Consider the following 22,204-nt stretch of genomic DNA (forward strand, 5'->3'; position numbering starts at 1 on the left):
CATCCTGAGTGAGGTAACCCAACCACAAAAGAACTCACATGATATGTACTCACTGATAAGTGGATATTAGCCCAGAAACTTAGAATACCCAAGATACAAGATACAATTTGTAAAACACATGAAACTCAAGAAAAACGAAGACGAAAGTGTGAACACTTTGCTCCTTCTTAGAATTGGGAACAAATCACCCATGGAAGAAGTTACAGAGACAAAGATTGGAGGTGAGACAAAAGGATGGACCATCTAGAGACTGCCATACCCAGGGATCCATCCCATAATCAGCCCCCAAATGCTGACACCATTGAACACAGTATCAAGGTTTTGCTGAAAGGACCCTGATATAGCTGTCTCTTTCGAGGCTATGCAGGGGCCTAGCAAACACAGAAGTGGATGCTCACAGTCAGCTATTGGATGGACCACAGGGTCCCCAATCAAGGAGCTAGAGAAAGTACCCAAGGAGCTAACGGGTTTTGCAACCCTATAGGTGGAGCAACAATATGAACTAACCAGTACCCCTGGAGCCGTGTCTCTAGCTGCATATGTATCAGAAGATGACCTAGTCGGCCATTAGTGGAAAGAAATGCCCATTGGTCTTGCAAACTTTATATGCCTCAGTATAGGGGAATGCCAGGGCCAAGAAGTGGGAGTGGGAGGGCGAGTTAGGGGACTTTTGGGGTAGCATTGGAAATATAAATGAAGAAAATACCTAACTAAAAAAAAATAATAAAAAAAGAAGAAAGAAATATTTTATGAAATTCTTTATACTAGTATTACTCTTTGTGAAGAAAAATAATGTATGGTTTCATATTTTATACTTGAATGATTTTTACATGAAGTAATTTACGTATGATTGTTGTTCGTATAAATATGTTGTAGAAAAAATATTCAAACATTATTTTTTGTGTTTATCAAATATAAAATTTCTGCAAGAAAACTTCATTTCTGATGTTCTGGTTTTTATGATCAACTATGCATTGGGCATGGTGGAGTGTATAATTAATTACTGAATATATCCTATGTTCTCACTACATATTTTCTTGCCTCTTGGAAGATCACTAGAACTCAGATCCTTATTTTTAAAAACTGGATTAAACATGATGTGAAGAAAGCACATTCTATGAGAGTTGCAGAAATGGAAAATTCAGTGGTAACATAGAGTGGTGGTGAGCATGGCAGTGGTATTCTTTCCTTATAGTAACAATCACATTGGAGTTCACATGTGGTGTTTTGTAAAGTGATGGAGATTTTAAGTTAACTAACTTCATAATGGTGATATTTAAAAACAAATATTTTCTACCATCCCTGAAGCATTTTTGAACAATGGAGTATTGGATAATTGTATTTCACATTTTGTGGTTTTACTCTATTAACAGTGTCAACGATGCCCTTGCTTTAAAAGTTGAATGAAGTAGATTTAAAAAAAATTTTCTTGTCCAGATCTTAGATTGACATAAAGAGAAGAGTAGACTATTCTCAATTCTAGGAAAAATGATAGTGGTAAGCATTCTTGAATACACCATACTCCATGCAATTTGGGCAATTTGGTGTAAAAGGTAAGAATCACCATTCCTCTGTTTCTAGTTTTTAAGATGGTGTTATGTTGATGCTTCTATCAACTGCAAAGATAGAAAGTGTTTTGTCTTGTTTTGTTTAATTCGAGTGGCTGCAAGTACATTTTTCTTTCTGATTTCTTTGTTTGCTAAGAAATATCTTAAGCATTTAAAATGGCAGAGGACAATAAACAAGCACATTGGCTTCGATTTTATAAGTGCTAAAATTTGCCGTGTGTGTTTCAGATCCTTGATGTAAAAGAGATAAACATTTCCAAGGTCATTGTTCTCTAGTTGACTTTATTGTAAAGAGTATCAAGCTGGGCATGGTGGTGCATGCCTTTAATCCCAGCACTTGGGAGGCAGAGGCAGGCAGATTTCTGAGTTCGAGGCCAGCCTGGTCTACANAGTGAGTNCCAGGACAGCCAGGGTTAAACAGAGAAACCCTGTCTTGAAAAAAAAAAAAAAACAAAAAACAAAACAAAACAAAACAAAACAAAAAAAAGTATCAAGTTAGATTTTTAAACTCTCCAACCTGACAGTATCAGATAATGGGAAATTTTGTTCGGTTTGCCCTCATTGTGCTTACTGACCATTTTTGTAATTTTTCCAAAAATTTTTGTATTAAAGTTGCATTTTTATTTTCCCCATACTTCCTTTCACTTTGTACTAAATTAACTGGTTTATTTAATCCATCCTTCATTTTTCTTCTGCTATTTAGAAGTTTATTTATCCTTCTTGTGCTTTTCTCAAAATATGTGCATATTTGTGTTGATACAGGTCTTGATGAAATGAGACAATAATTACAAATTGTTCTAGTATGTTCTCTCCAAATGCAAACACACACACACACATACACACACCTCACCATATATACTACTATAAACTAGTGATTTATTAGGCCTCTGTCTAAGCCCTCCACAGACACATTGTTACTTGGTTGTTATGAATGATTGTTTCTTTTTCTTTTCTTTTCTTTTCTTTTTTTTTTTAAGAATGTGAATCCTGGTGTGGGTTTTAAGGAAAGGGCAGACAGGGGTAATCCTTAAGCCAAGGGCGAAATTTAGTCGGGTACATATGGTTTAAGAAACAACAGTCTATCACCGCATTGGTTTTTGTTTGTCCTTTTTTTTGAGACAGGATTTCTCTGTGTAACCCTGGTTGTCTGGGAACTCACTCTGTACACCAGGCTGGCCTCGAATTCAGAAACCCACCTTCCTCTGCCTCCCGAGTCCTGAGACCAAAGGTGTATGCCTCCACTGTCTGGCTTTTTGTTTGTCTTTAACATTTTCTATATGTGTAGCCCTGGGTATCCTGGAACTCTATAAAACAGGCTTGCCTGTCCCTGAACTCAGGAGATCTGCCTGTCTCTGCCTCCCAAGTGCTGTGACTAAAGGTATACACCACCAGGCCCAGCCAAACACTAGTTCTTAATAGAAGACAAGTGGTTAAACTTCAGTCCCCTCCCGTAGCACACAATTCGACTAGCTTAACAAACCAATGTGCATAAAAAAGCAGGCTGTCCTCACATACACTTCCAGGTGCTAAGATGGTTATGTGTCACTATCATGGAGTTCTAAGCACAATGTATGGATGTGTGCCATGTATGTTTTTCTTGCACAGGGATTCCCCATCCTAAACCCTGAGCTACAGGGAAGGACTGTCACTGCGGGTCAGGGCACAAATGCTGTTACACTGACCCAGGGACAGCAAGCCTGAGAGGTTCCAAAGCAGACAGTGCAGTTGCAACATGGCCTCACACCACAAGACCAAGCATGGCCTTTGTCACCTTTCTAACTGCCTTTTCTGTCTGAGGAACAAGTCCCCAGGCTTGTACACCTATAATCCCAGCACCTAGGAGGAGGAGGCAGGACTGCTGTGGAGTTTAAGACCAGCCAGGGCTAACAGGGAGACCCTGCCTTGAACAAACTAAACACAAGGTCACCTACCCTGACCAAAAAAAAAAAGTCAGGACCTTCTTCATCCAGATTCAAGTGTGCCCATTGCTCTGGCCCACTGCTTTAAGAGTCTTGGACGGGGTGAGAGGGATGTTGGAGCTATTTGCCCATCCCACATTAAACACCAAGATAGAAGGCAGGATGAGCACAGCTTGCATTGATTTCAGACACGGGCAGCCAATGAGGGTAATCGTCCCTTTCCATGGATTGGGGTGTGGTAAGCATCTCTGATGCTCACATCTTACTGTCATTCTCCAGGCCCCCTCCTTTAGTTTCTGAAGGCAGAAAATCATCTTTTTGAAGATACTTGATAATTTTAAACAACAAACCAACAAAAACACTTCCAATGGGTGTTTTTTGGAAAACCTGCTCCTGCTCTAGTTGAGCTGCCCAATGAGCTGATTGATCCATTCTCCCCGGTAGCCAGGTGAACCCATCTCTTTGAGGAAGCCCACTCTGTTCTTGGTAGCATGGCGGGCCACAGAGAGGTGGAAAGGGCACAAGAATGAAGAGACCTCCTAGAAATGCTTCCCAGGGAAGGCAATTTCATGGATGAGGTCTTCCAGGAAAATGACACTAAATCTCCCCAGGTGCTCCTCCATCATCGTGTTGTCCGTCAGAGGGACTCTCTTAATCTTTGCTTGTCCATGTTTCAAGATGAGTCCCTGGACAGACCTCAGATTTGGAAATCCCCAGGTCACATAAGGCTCCACCGTGAGCAGCATTCTTATGCTGAGGGGTGACCTTGACAAAGATGCCACTGAACAATTTCTTTAGGCCAAGTTTCATGATGGCACTCTTTACCAATAAACTCACTCCTTCAATCCTTTCCATGCATATAACGAAGGCCAAGGAATGTTTATCAGGCACCTCCAAAGCACGAGACTTCACCTCTAGTTGCTGGACACGCACCTTGTCACGTTGCTGCCCCCAGGAATCAAGTACAAAAGATTCTAGTCATCAAAACCTGAATTGTTTCCCTTTTCTCTCTCTCTTTGCCAAAAGTGCCTGCTAAGCCTTCCTCTTTTTCAGGAGATTTTCTGGAACCAAAGGAATCTTTTTCCTTTCCCCTTCCTCCGCCATCTTTCTGGTGCTTCAACTACTGCTCATGCTCAGCCTTACCAGGCGGGGTAGAGAGGCCCGCCTCTATGTCTCTTTGATCATAGAGACGGAACTCTCGCTCACACTGAAGGACTCAGGCTGCCTGAGATTCCTTAGCGAAGGTGAGCATCTGAGAAATGGTCTTGCTAGCCAGGATTCCAGAAAAAAAAAAAAAAAAAAAAAAAAAAAAAAAAAAACCTCCAGTTTCCTTCACATCCCTTCTAAGTTTTCTAGAGCCTGACACCCGTCTGGATCCAACCCTTTTCAGTTAAGCTGTAGGGTGAAGGGTTGTTTCTTTATCATTTTTGAACTGTTAACTTGTAATTTTTAACTGCTATTTTCTTAGTTTCCTCATGTGCTAATAAGAATTATTTTTGAATGCTGTGTAATCAGGTCTAACTCTCATCTAGATGAGAGTTGCTTTTTCCAGAATTAGGGTGCTACCATACCTCTGGTGCCTAGACTTGATCTTGTAAATCTAATCACACAAATGATAGTTGGCATTTTCACCAGGATTTATTTGGAGGCACATTTGTTTTTGTTTTCTCTCTGTTCTGATTTATTTTGGTTCTTCCATCTGACCGTTGAGAGCTGTGTGGTGGGGCAGGTGGGAGGAGCGGGATTCAGCCATGATATAAGGAGCAATCTCCTCAAACAGTTTCCCAGCTTCGAAAACAAGTGCCCTGTCTCAAAGCTCTTAGCTTCACCTGCAGATCTTCATCTATCTTTATAGCTTCCTGAGTGATTTCCTCCAAACCAGTGTTTTATTTCATGATATTTCTCTTCTGCTGCCTTTCTAATCTTATTTAACCTTTCCATTAAATTTTTAAATTAATTTTTAGATAGGTTTGAGATTCTCAGAAAAGTTACAAAGGTTACTCAGAGGTCCTCTGTCCTATATACCCAGGTCTTGCTGTTAATATCAGTGTGTTGGTTTCAATTAGGGAACAAATGACTATGTGATATTATTAACTAAAAGTGTGTGAGACCTATTCAGAGTCCCATAGTTTACATCTATCTAATCATAGCTTTCTCTGCTAGTACTCCAACTAGGTACCACATCACATGTAGCCACCATATGTTCCAGGATCCTCTTGACTGGGGGAGTTTATCCTTAGAAAACAAACAGGCATCTAAGAAATGATAATAAAGTAAAATAAGATAAAACAAAAACAAACAAGTCAGATAGAATAAAACAAACAAAAGAAAAAGAGCTAAAGAAGGATAAGAAACAGATATAGACACAAAAATCCCAGGAAAAACTGCAAGCCATAATATATATGCATGTGTTTAAAAAAAAATAAGCCCAAACACAGCAATATGAGACAAGGAACATCTAAAAATTCGGAGCTCGTTTACTGTTGGTTGTCTGCTGCTGGGTATGGGGCCTACCCTTAAGACTTTTGTGTTTCCCCAGTGAGACTATGCTGGAAAACTAATTTTTCATTTGCAAGTGGTTATCAGTTGAAGATAGCTTCTAGGTTAAAGGATGTGGACATGTGTCTACCTCTTTCAACTATATGACCCCATTACAGTAGCCCCATGAAGGCCCTGTACATGCAGCCTATGTCCCTGTGGGTTTATGTGTGAGTCAGCTGTGCTGTGTTCAGAGGTCTTGTTACCCGACAGGTTACTGTGGCACCAACTACCACTTCATACTCTAGTGTATTGGAATTTCTTCTCCCTGTCTGTTATTTATTTATTTATTTATTTATTTCTTCTTTGCCTTTTTCTCACCTTCCTTTTTCTTTGTGGGACTGTGAAAGGTATCTTGGTCCCTGGTTGAGCTAACGCTCAAAAGTCTGGAGATCCTGAAGGGATGGTAGGCATTTTGCCTGTTACCAGGTACCAGGCCCCTGCCACTAGTCACAGCTTCCAGTAGATCTGTGGCTATCAGTCACATAAGGGCAAACCCCAAATCCCTTCACAGGTAGAGGACTTGACCTGGCTCAAGACAGATCTACATTTTAATCAAGTACCTAAAGGACTGGAGGGCTTAGCCAATAAGCGTTCCTTCCAGACACCCCTCTCTGCAAAAAGAATTTAACCTCAGGCCCACCCTGAGAATTGGGGTATGGTTTTTCTAATCCACTTTCTGCCATGACAATAAATGCCTTAAAACAATGGACTGCCTCTTTTCATCACGATCCACCGTGGGGAGCATTCTAGAAGGCCTTGGCCTGCAGAGCCGCCTAATCTCCCGTAGAAGGCCTGCCTTGGCTCCCAGCCACTGCCACCACCAAGCCAAGCCCAAGCCACCACTGAGCCAAGAACTCTCCCCATGGAACCAGCAGGAGCTCCCTCCTTCTCCTCCTGTCCCTGGGCTAGATCCAGCCTGAAGGCCCCACTCCATTCTCAGCTCTTCCGTGGCTCCCAGTGGCGCCTGGGTGTCTGAGAGCCTGAAAACCAGATGGCCCCAGCATCCTTGCAGATCTGGGGAACCCTGAGCCAGCTCAGGCTGCCTCGCACCTCAGACTATGCTTCCCCACCCCCGGAGCAATGTCCCAGGGCTGCCCGATGGCCCAACACCTGCCCAGCAAAAGTGTGGATACGGAATTCTCAACCCTACTTTTTTTTTTTTTTTTCTTTTCTTGAAATGTATTGAATAATAAGAGTTTGAATTTTTTTAAATTTGTATTTCCGCATTTCTTTTCACCATAGGGCTCCCAGTCACACACAGGCTTACCCAGTGTGTGACTGCAAGAACAGGGTTGAGGAGGGCTAATAACATTGACACTATAAGGACCAGCAGTCCCTAATTGCCATCTGCTTTCACTGTATCTTTAGCTTTTGCATGTATACTTTACATGAGATTTAAAAATTAGAAATACAAATATGTTACCTAGCAATAATTTATTTCTACACATCTAAGCATACACTGATTTTTCTTTATTTTATTTTAGACTATCTGAAATGGATTCCTCCATTCTCCCTAATGATCCCAGCTTTGCAAGTGCTGCCCTAAAGATACCAATTAAAAACCTAGAAAGAGGAGAGTTTGTCATCCTCTTTCCTGCTAAGGCTTAGCTACTGGTGGCTGGTGGCCTCTATTCTCTCCCTCTTGACCAGGCAGTAAAATCTAGAGAGGAAAGAGATGTGGTTCCAAAGAAGTCTGGGTTCAGGCATTGAGTAGCATCTAGATGATGCTATTTAAGCCAACATGGGAGCATCATATAAAATCATTTTGTTGCTACCCTTGACAAATAATCCTAATTTTATTTTTGGATCATATTACAAAGTCCCAGATCACCAAAGCATGTGTGTTCTTTTACGGCTTATCAGTGATTCTGCCTCCCGTTGGTGAATGAACCTTAAACATTCAGCTTTCAGTTCATTGATTTCACCATGGTTTTTGTGTATTCTTTTTTTATATAATATATCAAGACTGCCCCCACTCAATTCCTCCCAGTTCCTTCCTACACACCTGCCCTTTCCCCCAGATCCATTTCTCCTCCATTTTCCTTCAGAAAACAGCAGTCCTCCTACGTACATCAACGAAGGATGGCATAACAATATACACTAAAACTAAACACAAACCCTCATATCAAGGCTAGATAAGGCCACTCAGCAGGAAGAAGGGGGTTCCAAAAGTACACAAAAGAATCAGAGACACCCTATTCCAACTGCTAGGAGTCTCAAAAAGCCCCAAGCTAAACAACTGCAACATATTTGCAGAGGACCTAGCTCAGACCCATGCAGGCAGCACTTCAATTTCTATGAGCTCCTATAAGGCCCACTTAATTGACTCTATGGGCAGTGTTTCATTGATATCCTTAACTCCTCTGGCATCTACAATCCTTCCTTCACCTTTTCTGTGCTGTTCCCTGAGTTCCACCGAATGTTTGGCTGTTGGTCTCTGCATCTGCTCCCCTCTGTGGCAGGGTGATACCTCTCTGATGATGACTGGACATGGATGGCACTGATCTATAGAATAGCAGAATATCAAGAAGAATCATTTTATTGATTTTTTTTCCTGGCCAGTCCTCTTTGATTCTACTCTAGGTCTCTGGGCTGTCCAGTTTCTGGTTCCTGGCCATCTCCGTTTCATGGGGCGGGGCGTTTGCTTATTCTTGCACAAACATGCCATAGAAAAACTTACTCAGTATTCTTTTGTTTTCAATATTTTATTTTATTTTTAGTCATGTGGTTATGTGTGTATGTGTATAACTATGTAGACATGAGTATAGGTGTTTACAGGAGCCAGAAGAGAGCAGCAAATCTTTTAGAGCTTGAGTTACAGGCTTTGAATTGTCTGACATGGGTATTGGAAACTGAACTTGAGTCTTCTTTTATAGCAGTTAGCTCTCTTAACAGGTGATTCATCTCTCAAGATGCCTGATTAATTCTTGCTACCCTCTTTCTCTCAAGTGCAATGCTCAGCACTAAGAAAATAAACATATCTTTAGTTCCTGACTTATGCCATTCACATGTGGTCTTACTCTGAAGCCAGTCTGGCATCAAAGTGGAGGCACTGAGTAGAATGTGAATCCCAGAAGGTCTGTAGAGACAGAGGGAGAATTAGTTAGGAAACAATCAAGTTATTAGTCTTCTCTTTGTTTACATAGTCAGAGCTTAGTTTTAAAATGGACTTTGCTAGAGGGATGAACAATATAGGTCTTGTTACATAGTTATTTGAATCACATTTCTATACTTGTCTTTATATGAGCTACCTAAAAGGAAGTATGAATAAGGAGAGATAATTTATGTGAATGAAGACTTTAGGATCACTTTTAAATGAAGAGCGTGGTATGGATGTGGTGGTGAACATATTTGCTTCCATGCCTTCAAAGACGTTAGAGTTGGCATAGGGTGCTGTCATATGGGAAATAAACCCACGGGAATTTGTAGAATCCTCTTCTTGAGGGTGCTATTTTGCTTTGTGCGTGACAGGACATTTTGTGTTCCACTAAATTGGCCACACTGTTGCCCACTGCTTACTCACCATGTCTCTTCATGCACTACTTCATATGTGCTCCTATCTATCATGTTATGTGGACTTTTAGACATTTTTTAAATTTTTGCATGCCTATGTCCAACAAAATGTAAAATTCAAGATTGTCAGATATGCTGGAACTGACTTTACACGGTTACTTTAGGATGGGGGCAAAGCGCACACCATGAGAAAGTCTTGCTGTAGGGAGTACAGGAGCTAGCCAACAAGGGTGTTGAGTCCCTTACTTATACAAAAAGAAAAAAAATAGTAACAAAGAGTTTCTATGTCAAAAGAAAGTAAAATGGAACAGAGCCACGGAGATCAGAGCCAGGCTTGGGGAGGCACATATATGAAGTCAGGCAACTCCATATTTATATTGTCTTTGAACTTCGCTCTCTTTTAGTTATTTGATCATGTAGTCTTCATTTTTCCTACCTTGGCTCTATCTTAAGCGTCATACACAGATGTTAATTGAAAACTTTCAGGCAGTTACCAGGTGCTAAAGTGGTAATTATTTCCTCTTATCTCATTTAATTTCCACATATTTCATTTAATAGTTTGTAAATATAGAGATGAGCAATGGTTGTGGCAGTGGGTTTTCATAATTCTCTGAGAGCTATAAAGAGTAATCCAGAGGCATGAAGTGAATTCCCAGAAGGAGCCATGAGAATTGCAGTGCTCATCTTCAAGTGTTATTTCTTTCCACAGCAACTTTATCAGCAACTGTATAGGGATTCCTTTAGATTTTAAAAACATGTGCAAGTAGTTGATCTATAGCCAGAGAATTCCAGGTTTGCTGTTGTTCTAGGTCTAACCACTTCAGCCTATGGGCAATTTGTGCTTTTCTATGCTGAAAGTCAGATGTAATTTTTTTTTAACTAGGCCTTTTTTGTTCCTTACCTTTTACTTCCTGAAAAATAGAAGCAGAAGAAAATAATCTTTAATGTCTCCACAGTGAGACCAACTTCATTGGATTCCTATGTCCTCAGCTCAATGTAGACCTTCTTTCTCAGGCTTCTGATATGTCTAGAGCTTTTGTTTTCTTTCCATATTTTCTAGACTGAAAACAATGCACTATGTGTGAGAAGATGAGCTGATTTGGAGAAATGCACTTCTGTTTCCCTTACCGTTTTCTTTACTACCCGAAATCTCAAGAAGTGTCTAGCTTTGACCATACCTTGCTCATTGACCTCACAACTTAGGAAGATTTATCTCAAGTGATTTAGTGTAGAGTTAGTCCTGTCAACAGTTCAAGCACTCAGAGTACAAGGAGAAGGAAACTGGACTCACCCAACTATTTATCAAGAGGAGCTGGCATTCTTAAAAGACACTTGTTAGATGAGAGGAGATAGCAGAGACACTTTCCAGATGAATATGCAACAAAGACAAGGTATAGAGGTCCTCAAAAACATGCCTTAGAAAATTTCATTTTGTGAGTGTATATGTATATCTTTAGTCTTTAAAGGTGAATTTATACATTTATATCAAAATTCTTTGTGAAATATTGGCTTTGTGTAACTGCCTATTTAGTAAGCAATAATGTATGCTTTAGTTTTGATGATACAGTATGTGTTGTGTGAATTACATTCATGATAGGCTCATGCCATAGTTTCTGCGTACCAATTCCTTTCATCTTCCAGGACATACAGGTGACTGTCATAGAAGACAGGCCCTCTGCAGTCTCTAAATGAAGATTGCAACAGTGATCATCAAGTGTGGGTAATTAGTTTTATTGGGCATGATGTTGATGTAACTAGAAGTATATCTTTTATTAAAAACATGTGCACTAGAGAGGGGAGAAATGGGCATGAAAACTGAGTTTTCTCAAACCTCACTGTTATAATTTCAAGGCTGAAGGTCCCCCAGAAGTCATGTATCTAGGGCTTGCTAACCAGGATGATACTACAGGAGGAGACAGAACATTTAACAAGAATAATCTAGTAGGAGATATTGTAGACATGGTGGAAGGGAGGGACAGGAGCCTAAGTCTCTTCTTCTTCTTCTTCTTTTTTATACCTGTTCACACTCACTTTCAATAATATCTGGCACCCCCACCAGAGACACAAAACAATGGCGTCACATGGAATTATGATCCCAAGCTCAAGCTAACCTTTCTTCCATATAAATTAATTATCATTTTGTCTCTAATTTAATTATTGTTTTGTTTTAGTGAAGGGAGGCTGTTATTTGCGTTCACTAGCCTTTAATGGCAAGTCTTAGGGTTAAAATAAAATAGCAGGCATCCTTTGGATCTAATAGCAATCCACTCAGCTTTTTCCCTCTGGATTTCCAGGAATTTTAGCAAGCTGAAATGAATAGGACAGAATTCTATTTGCTCTGTGAGTTGTTTCCTGCTTCCTCTTGAACCTTTAACCAGAAAGATGTATCCTCTTGTCCCTGATAAATCTGAAGACCAAGAAGTTTCAGTTGACACACTTGAAAGCTCATCTATAGGAGAATGTTTTTACTTACAGTGCAGGATGCTCCTGTAGTCCACCACGCCAACTCAGTCCTAGATCCCTGTTGATTAATCTTCAACAAATAGGTCTTCTCATTGCATCTTCCAGGAGCTACCTACAGGAACATCCATTTCATCTTATCTCTTCTGCAGGGACAGAGCAAGAAATACTTTCTCTTAATGTTGGAAGAAATCTTTAAAGACCTTACTGATACTGACTTTGTCTAAATCCCTCTTTTAAAGAGAGGTAGAAGCCATAGAATGAAGGTCTTGGGAAATATTCAACTCAGACATCTACTGGATGGTGTTAGCTGACCCTTAAAATAACTAAGTGTGAGGCTATGCTAGTGCCTGGCAAACACAGAAGTGTATGCTCACGGTCATCTATAGGATGGAACACAGGGCCCCCAATGGAGGAACCAGAGAAAGTACCCAAGGAGCTGAAGAGGTCTGTAACCCTGTAGGTGGAACAACAATATGAACTAACCAGTACCCCCCAGAGCTCGTGTCTCTAGCTGCATGTGTAGCAGAAGATGACCTACTCAGCCATCATTGGGAAGAGAGGCCCCTTGGTATTACAAACTTTATATGCCCCAGTACAGGGGAACGCCAGGGCCAAGAAGTGGGAGTGGGTGGGTAGGGGATCAGAGCAGTGGGAGGGTATAGGGAACTTTCAGGATAGCATTTGAAAAGTAAATAAAGAAAATATCTAATAAATTTTTTTTAAAAAGATAACTAAATGTTCTAATGAGGATCATGATTTTTTCCAACCAAACAAATATCTATGACTCACAGGACAAAGTAATCACTACACACAAAAAACTCATAAATTAAAATCAAGGAAGGAAGATTCCAAGGCCACTAGCCTCAATATAATCATAGAATAAATGATAATGGATTTAATCTTTTTATACCCTAGTGTATTTAACCATATTAACTGAGCAGTGCAGCTGTATCAAAAGAATCCTAGACTAGTCCTGCACGTACGAATGCCCAGATATCTGGTTCTGGGTGTGCTATTTATGGTCTTAAAGACTTTGAAAACCTTTTGACCAATACCAGATTCAGTCTTCTCATATGTTAAATATTAATAATAATACCTAACCTATTCTCTACACATAATGATTTAACATTTGGATTACCAATTTTGTGACAGTGGGGCCTTATTCATCATCACATCCCCAGAACTCGGCCTTCAAGATGACATGCACCATGTTTACTGGTGATGACAAAGTTACAGAAGTTTAGAGACGGTATCAACTGTTATTAATTCTTAATGTATTTAATACTGCTGTTCTGTTTCCTTAGAGTAATGATTCTCAATCTTTCTAATGGTGTGATTCTTTTATACAGTTCCTTATGTTGCAGTGACCTCCCCCAGCATAAAATTATTTCTGTTTCTGCTTCATAACTGTAAATTTGCTACTGTTATGAACTGTAATGTAAATATTTGTGTTTTCTAATGTCTTAGGTGACCCTGTGAAAGGGTCATTTGATGCCCCTAGAGAGGCCTATATCCACAGATTGAGAACTGCTGGCCCTAAAGTATGAGTTAGTCACTAGGAAGAAACAGGGGGAAGAAAAGTCCCTAGAGTGAATAGTGAAAAACTACCAACCATAGTCATAAATGAGTGACTTCCAAAGCTCATGCTTGAATCCTTGTAGATTCTTCTTTGGTCTCAGCACCTGGCTCACAAAGTGGATGGGCTTGGCCTTACATAAGCATATTCTGTGTCACTTGATGAGTGTGTTTCAGCAATCATCAACAACAAGCTGAACTCTAATTATTATCACTGGTCAATCTTTGGTCTTTGATATGAGTAATGTTGGTGGCAAAAATGTATTTCTAATAGTACTGAATGAAGTACAGCTTCTTTCTGCAGATGTGTAGTATCTGAGAAGGTCTGTATTGTGCAGAGGGACTTTTATTTTAAAGCCCCATCACTATAGACTCTGAGAGCCAAAATAAAGTATGGGCCCTTGACACAAGATTTGACCGATTTTGCTCATCTATCCAGGAAAGAATTTCATGTGTAAAGAATGGCTAGATGTGGGAAAAGTTCTATTGTTCAAACTTCACAAATGGGGAAATTGAATTTGAGAAAGACAAGAAGCTTTGTTCAGGTTTTGAGACAGAAATATATGGTCAAATCTACTTATTGTGTAATAGAGATAATTATATTGTCATCTTCAAAAGCTGCTATGATGAATCAAAAACAACATACATTCAGAATTAAGAAGCACAAAATTCAGCCACATGTACTCAGTGAAAGTGAGTTTCTACTTACATTCATTTCCTTTGCTTTCGTTAGTGTAAATTAAAGTGTGACGAAAAGCAGACTTATAGACTTCAGCCTCATACTGACTCATCTGAAGTACATCACCCTATGCATATCTTTCCTCCTAAATAGCCTGATGTATGCACATCTTGTGTTAACACAAAGTGGAGGGAGTAACATGACCTTCATTTGTTGACAGAGACATGAGTAGGCAGAGCACAGTGATAAATGCCTCAATTTAGTCAGGAATTAAATCTCTATAGTGTAGGAAGTGTAGGCTACCTGATTTGACCATACATCATCCACAGAAATTAACCCATATTTACCACTGTCATTAGCATGGAATTGTATCTGTCTATCTAAAATCACTTTCAGATGGGAAGGATGAAGGTCCCACAAAGTGTCTATGGCAAAACCATTTCTATAATCATAAAACATTGTTTGTATTATTCTAACTTTGCACTTTGCTTTAAGATACTGTATTGCATGAATGTGTCTGTATATATATTTTTTTCTTAAATCAGAGATGAACAAAAGCTAATAGTTTCATAGCTAAACATAATGATTTCCAAATTCAATGGTCATTCTTGCTCAGTGTATTATGACTTTACAGGTCATCAAGTATGTTAAATACAAAAATAATAATATAGACCCTGTCCTTTACAGCCCCAATGAGTGAGAGTATTATACTTTTGGAATCTCAAAAATATCATCCCTCACTGAAAAATATAGGTGATTTTAATTTAAAACAAAAATGATTTTTTCACAAATAGGTCCTATACCAACAAAATTTTGTTTTTCTCTTGTTGCTAAAACCAACAATACTACTTTAGACTTTACTCTCACATTTGTTAATTCAAGTAATAATGGTCAGTAGGTATATAACCCAAACACTAAGCTTATATGTCAAAATTATATAAAATAATATTTGTTCATATGAACTTGTTTTAGTTTGGGTTTTGTTGTTGTGAAGAGACACCATGACTACAACCACTGTTATAAAGAAAAACATTTCATTTGAGTCTGGCTTATAGTTTCAGAGTCCATCATGGCAGGAAGCATGATAGCATGAAGGAAGACATGGTACTGGAGGAGCCAAGAGTTTCACATCCTAATTAGAAGGCAGCAGGGAGAGACTACCTCACTGGGCATGGTATAAGTATATTGTAGACTTCAAAGCCCACCTCCACAGTGACAAACTGTCTCCAACAAAGCCCTATCTCCTAATAGGGCCTGCAACTTTAATTTTTCAAACTTTATTTTTAATGATGATTGTTAAATGCTTTAACCTCCCTTATAGTTCACCACCCACCAGGAGTTATGGAAAAGAAAGGATATAGGGGAAGTAGACCTGTATAGAAAGGTTTTTTTGGACCAACCCCTATCTGTGTTGCCTGGAAATCTCCAGTTTAGTTCACAGGTTAGCAGGCAGCAGCAGCTCGATCTACCTGCAAACATTTAATGGATACACCAGCAATCCAGTTCAGTAGAATTGGGTTAGCAATAGTTGTGGCACAACCTTGCAGAGACAGCCAGGCCTCAGCCTAAGCTCGTGTCATCAGGAGGGACCAGCAGGAACAGCAGAAGAAGTTCTCCACCGTGCCTTTCTCAGAAGCAAAGATCATCTCAGACTTGAGACCTACAAGCGTTACACAGCTAGCTGTACCAGCAAGCCAGACTCTGTCTCAATCATTCTGTCCAGTCCTATTTATACCTTCCAGACATTACATATCCTCCATGTGCCTTGCCTCAGCATGGGTCTTGTCTTAGCACGTGCATCTAATCAGCCTGAATCTGCGACAAATGAAGTTCAACTATGCAGTGTAAGGCAGACCAATACATGTGTATTGTCAGCAAAGAATCCCTCATTACGTGTCATTTCATCATTTCATGTGTTTGTTGAGTAGAACATCCTCTCTCCTGTGTCTGCTTCAGTGAAACGTTCATTCATGAGTTTGCCTACCTGTGTCCACTTTAGAAAAACACTCCTACATGTGTTTGCTCCAGCAAAACACCATCCAACACAACTGACTCTCCAAAGAACCTTTAAGTTTCCACTTTAAGTGCCACTCCCAAGCATTGAAACACATGAGCCTATGGGGGACATACCTATTCAAACCAACAGTAAAACCAACATTTATTCACTGAAGTATATAAACATAGATAATGTATATCTTTTTTACAATTATTATGCTTAGGTTACAGAATTATTAATTAAAGTGAATCAATAAGGACAATATAAACTATCCTAGGTATTTCAAGCATAGAGGGGTTTAGTTTAGGTAATCAAAGCCCATGAAATAAATTATCAATGGTTAGTAAACATTCTAATTTTCTCTCACTTTCTCTTCCTGTTAGTTTGAGGGCTCATGGTGGTCTCAAACCATCAGGTAGGTGAAGTAGGACTTCCTAGGACCAGACTAGCTAGGGCTATATACCTCTTCTAAGGCTCAAAGCCCTTGGAAACAACTTTGTAAGTTGTGTGTTAATACCTAAAATAAAGGATTGAAGGAGGGTTAGCTGGAGTATGAATGAATGACAACATCGTGGGAAGTACTCAATGCCCAGCCTATACTGGGTTTTGCATGAGAAAAAGTCAACTTTATTGAAATAAAATAGAGATTTGAAAGTTCTGACTACTGAAGCTATGATACATTGCCTTACAAATCTTTATAAAAATGCCAGAAAGCCTCAGAGAGCAGGTCATGCATGTGACTACCTATGTTCAAATAACCATGAAGTATAGGAACTACAGGAAATAATCATTCAAGAATGAAGATGCATGATAGTGGTGTGCAAGATGATGCTTAAGCAGTGTTGGCAGAAGTTTTCACCTGGGGCCTGCACATCCATGGCATTATTTATCACCCCAAGGAAGTCAACATTTTTTCTATCTTCTTTTGCCTCTGAAATCTCACATAACTGATATATGTTGTCATACTCTAAATACTACTGTTATCGGGTCTAGGAAATGCAGTTTATATGATTTAAATTGTTATAATGCCAGAAGAAGACAGTACAGCATGGTGAAAAGACAACCTCATACATTTGGTGCCCTGTGGGGAATTGCAGGCTGGTCTCCAGTCGAGCTGAGGTCTGAACCCCGATGGTCATAATTCGTCTACATGACACGGTAGGCGTTCCCTCATGATCCTGAAACTCCGGCCCCTGCCTAAGGTACCACTTCCCACAGCCCTCACAAGAGAAGCATGGTCTGTAGTCACATAAGCAATGGCCCAAGCTTCTGACCTTCAGGCTAAACTCCTCCCCAGTTACCTAGCAACAGTGAAGACCATAAAAAGGGGAGCTCAGGCTGCACCTCGCTCTCTTATTCCTTTGTCCCCTCTCTTCTCTCTCCTCTCACTTCTCTCTCCTCTTCCCTTTCTCTTTGTCTTCTCTCTCTCTCTCTCTGTCTCTCTCTCTTTCTTCCTCCTTTCTACCTTCTCTCTTTCTCCTGCATTTCTATAATAAAACTCTAAAACCATAAAGTCTCTTCTCTGCTCCTTCAAGTTCCACTTCGCACTCTGGTCAGTGTTGGGAACTTCTTCCCTCTTCCCTCTCTCCCACAACCCTGTGGCTTTGGCAAAGTAGCTCGGGAGGGGGGGGGTGTCCTCAGGCAGGGTTTCCCCTTGACCACCCCCTGAAGAGTGGGATAGAGGAATGCCCACCCAGGGATGAGTGGATAGGGTAGATAGCAGTCCTCCCACGCCTGACTGACCAGAGAATAGGGAAACTCTGGCGGGGTGTGGGCATCTTTTTCCTTCCATTCTTCCCCAGGGCCCCAGGGCCCCAGGCCCCCCTTTTTTTATTTTGTTCCCAACGGTGGCCCAGTTGTTAAAGGGTTTATAGGTTTTAATTATAATTGGAATAGTTTACCGAAAGTAATTTCTGTCAATTCTCTATTTCCATCTCAAAAATTTTCTATTTGTAGCCTAAATGATGTGGCTGTCTACCTGTTGCAGGAGAAATGATATGGATATCTACCTTTACTAACAAGATATAAATTATGACATACATGTTTTAGAAAACACTGAGGTTATTCTAAGTGCTAATCATTGTGCTAAGTTCAGAGCACTATAGTGCACAAGCTATTCTTATTCTGATCTTCATGATACTTAAAATCTCCTCTTAGTGGATAAATAGACCTACAGAAGCCAGCAAGTACTGAGATGCTGCAGAGGAGACTTATTTGGAAAAGGCTCAGGAATCAAATTGTATCGGTCTTGATAATTAATTAGCACAGTGGATAAGACTGTTTAACACCCTTGGGTTTGAAAATGAGCTTCATGTTCTAGAACAATGGTTCTTAACCTTTCCAAAGCTGTGACCCTTTAATACAGTTCCCCATGTTGTAGTGACTCCCAGCCATACATTTATTTTATTGGTGCCTCATAACTAATTCTGTTAGTTATGAATTGTAATGTAAATATTTTTGGAGATAGAAGTTGGGCAAAGAGGCAGTAACCACCAATTTCAGAACCCACTGTCCCTGAGCCTATACTACCAGGATTTAGACTATGACAACGTGACTGGCTTGTTGACTATTCTAAGAAGTAATTAATATATGCTTCCATTTACTTCCATTTTAAGAGGAGAGTATAATGATACTTCTAAGAGTTCCTAAAATAATACTTATAAGATTATCATAAAAGTTAAGTGCACCAAACATACATATCATATGAGTGCCTGACATATAGTAAAAACTTGGCAAATATATGCAAAGAAAACTCTCATTGGTGTTAATTCTTTGTAATATCTGACTGAGAGAAGTGTTCAAGTTCTAATGTTTCTGACTTGGGTGTCTTGATGGACAGGTAAGTAAAATGGTAAATGCAAAAAAAAACTATATTGGGGAAGGAGTCCATTTAATAAAGAATAGACACAAATCTTAAAAAGTCAAATGGGTAAAACAAATTTGGTTTGGTTATGTGGAATCTGAAATGTCTCAATGTCTCATAGACAGCTCAATATCTGAATTTGGGGCTCAGAGTTCTGACCATCTCATAATACAAAATGTATTCAAATCAATTTTAAAATTCCCCCAGACTTTAACAATTCCAAACTTGTTTAAAATCCAAAAGCCTAAGTCTCCTTTGAGACCCAGGCAAGGTCTTAACTCTAAGCCTCTATAAAATAGAAAGGAAAATATACATTTCCAACCTGCCACATCACAGAATAAACATTCCATTCCAAAGGGAATGCTTGGCATGCTTAGATCAAAGAAAGACCGAAACCCAGCAGAGCAAATGCCAGATCCTTCAGCTGTGTCCAATGTCTGAGGCTTGTGACAAAATGATCTAGTCTCAAAGGGATTGCGTAGGCCCTTTTCCCAGCTCTGCTAATGCAGCATACAGATCCTCTCTCTTGTGTAGGCTCTTCTTCTTATATTCAGCTTTCTTCAGCAGGAATCCCATGGTTCTACCATCTCCAATGCCGCAGAAGTTTGCGTTGCAACTTAGCTTCATCTTTACATTCAAAGGGATTGTCTTCGGTTGGAGGGGGATTCTAAGAGTACAGGTGTCTGAGAGCAGCAAAAACAAAGTACTCAAAGTCAAATCCAAGTTGGATCCAAGTTGGCAGCCTACGTTCTGCTGGAGACAGCTTTCCAGCCTGCCTTCTCTCTGTTATGCTTTCCTTCTTTCTCTGATCTGCTTTCTCTGGAAACCTCCAGACAGCTCTCTATGTCCTGATGGAGACAGTTCTCTAAGCAGATCTCTCTTGCTATTCTTAAAAATTTTTCTAGATAGATCATCTCCTGTAGTCCTGAAGATCATAAGCCCAGTCTTTTATTTTAACTATCAGTCCAGTCAGTTATGTCAGATTTCCTTTTGATTATCCTATGAATTAGAAGCCTGTAATCCCAGCCCCTTAATTCTTAGGAAACTGCAAGCACAAATGTTCTTTTAATATTGCAAAAGAATTCAGAAATCTTCCTGTCTCTGTTAAATACAGAGGATAAACTAGCTGGGTGGGACCCAGTTCTGTCATTAGTATTTGTACCACACTTGGGCATGGACTCACTGTGTCCTAGGCTGACCTTGAACTCAGAAATCTGCTTGCATTTGTATCTGCCTGTCTTCATATCTTTCTGACACACGGCTCGTTAACGCAGCTGCCTCTGTTCCTTTAGATTCATAAAGGCCCTCATAATTCATGTTGCATCCTTATTTTTTGTATAGGTGAGAAATTATATATTTTGAAACTCATGTTTTTAGAGCTTTTCACCACAGCCTTAAAGGCTGTCCTGAAGGTCCCAGTGTTTACCATTTTGCTGAGACATTAGCCACACCTTCACTTCCTGGACTGGTCCTGTCTAATTATAATGGAGTAACTAACCTTAACAGCAAGGACCTTCCTTACAGGAGGAATGTAAAATATGAATATTAGTATACAAACAAGGATGATGCCTATGGCAGCCATCACATCTACTGGCTTAGCCCTCGGGGTCAGAAACCTTGTCATTTGGTAGCCCCTATCCCTACCCTCCCCAAGACCATGCCAGACTTAACATTCACAGTTTCATACAGTGGCCTCCTCTTGGTACTACTAGCAGAGACTACAAATATACACAAAGTGTCTGGCCACAATGGCTTTCTGGAAACATGACATAAGACTCTATGATTCCCCCTCAACAATACTGCATGACCCCCTCAATCTTGTATAGTTCAGGCCTGAAAAACTAGTACTTTGTAAATGGTACTGCCAAGTTCTGCTACAAGCTCAGGATAGAGTCTGTTCCCCATGGACCACCATTGCATCAGCTTCTATGAGCTAAGCTTAGAGAAACATTTCCCTAGGGAATTGCATTTGTGAAACAACATTTTCAGAGGCATTCTCAGTTTTGGTACTTTCCATTCCAATGTGTTTGGATTTCACAAGATCGAGACTTCTATGGGTGGGGCTTAGAACATTATCTAGTTTCTTGTTTCCTCACCAAATTACATATTCTTTTTTTAAAATATTTTTTTAAGATTTATTTATTTATTATATGTAAGTACACTGTAGCTGTCTTCAGACACTCCAGAAGAGGGCATCAGATCTCGTTACAGATGGTTGTGAGCCACCATGTGGTTGCTGGGATTTGAACTCTGGACCTTCGGAAGAGCAGTGAGCCATCTCACCAGCCCGAAATTACATATTCTTTGTATTCTTCTACTCTACTTTTGTTCTCACTCATTATAGATCTGGCTTAAGAACAATGAGCAATAAACATACCATAGCCAGAATGTCCTCCACCAAACAAATATTCCAATTCTGTTGTTCATTAGTATCACTGAAGTTCCTAGACATGGGCAGAATATAGCCACATTCTTTGACAAAATATCATATAAATGGCCTCAGACCTGCTTCCTGTTAGTCCTCACTCACATCTAAAACCTCATAAGTCAGGCCTCCAAAGCCCATTCTTCTCTCAAAACTCCATTTTTTTCAAACTTCTAAAAGTAACTGGGCTTGTAGGGCTCTAGAGCTTTCCTAGCTCAAAACTCCAAATGCTTCCACCATTCTGCAGCCAAGCAGTTTTGAAGGCTTGTAAAGCACATGATCAGGTTTATCACCTCGCTAGCATCGCTTTTTAGTGTCTATTTTCAATATTAGTTGCTTGTCTTGTTGCTCTCATGAAATACCAAAAATGAAACAAAAAACAAACAAACAAAAGAAGAAAAAGAAAGAAGAGGAAGGAGGAGAGAGAGGGGTGGGAGGGAGCAAGGAAGGAAGGAAAGAGGGAAAGAAGGAAAGAAAGAAAAAGAAAGAAAGAGAGAGAAAGAGAGAGAAAGAGAGAGGGAGGGAGGGAGAGAGGGAGGGAGGGAGAAAGGAAGGAAGGAAGGAAGGAAGGAAGGAAGGAAGGAAGGAAGGAAGGAAGGAAGGAAGGAAGGAAGGAAGGAGCAAATTGAGAAAGGAAGAGTTCATTTTGATTCATGGTTTCA

General features: G+C 40.0%; 1 protein-coding gene and 1 pseudogene across 3 annotated transcripts in view; one reads left to right on the plus strand and one right to left on the minus strand.

The window, feature by feature from the left end:
- The window catches only part of Cpq (carboxypeptidase Q), a 455,565-nt gene that overhangs the window by 284,388 nt on the left and 148,973 nt on the right, over positions 1 to 22,204 (plus strand). The gene's annotated exons all lie outside the window — the stretch shown is intronic.
- Positions 3,886 to 4,618, minus strand: LOC110310359 (annotated as a pseudogene).

Source organism: Mus caroli, chromosome 15, assembly GCF_900094665.2.
Source record: "Mus caroli chromosome 15, CAROLI_EIJ_v1.1, whole genome shotgun sequence".
In the NCBI taxonomy this organism is placed as follows: Eukaryota; Metazoa; Chordata; class Mammalia; order Rodentia; family Muridae; genus Mus; species Mus caroli.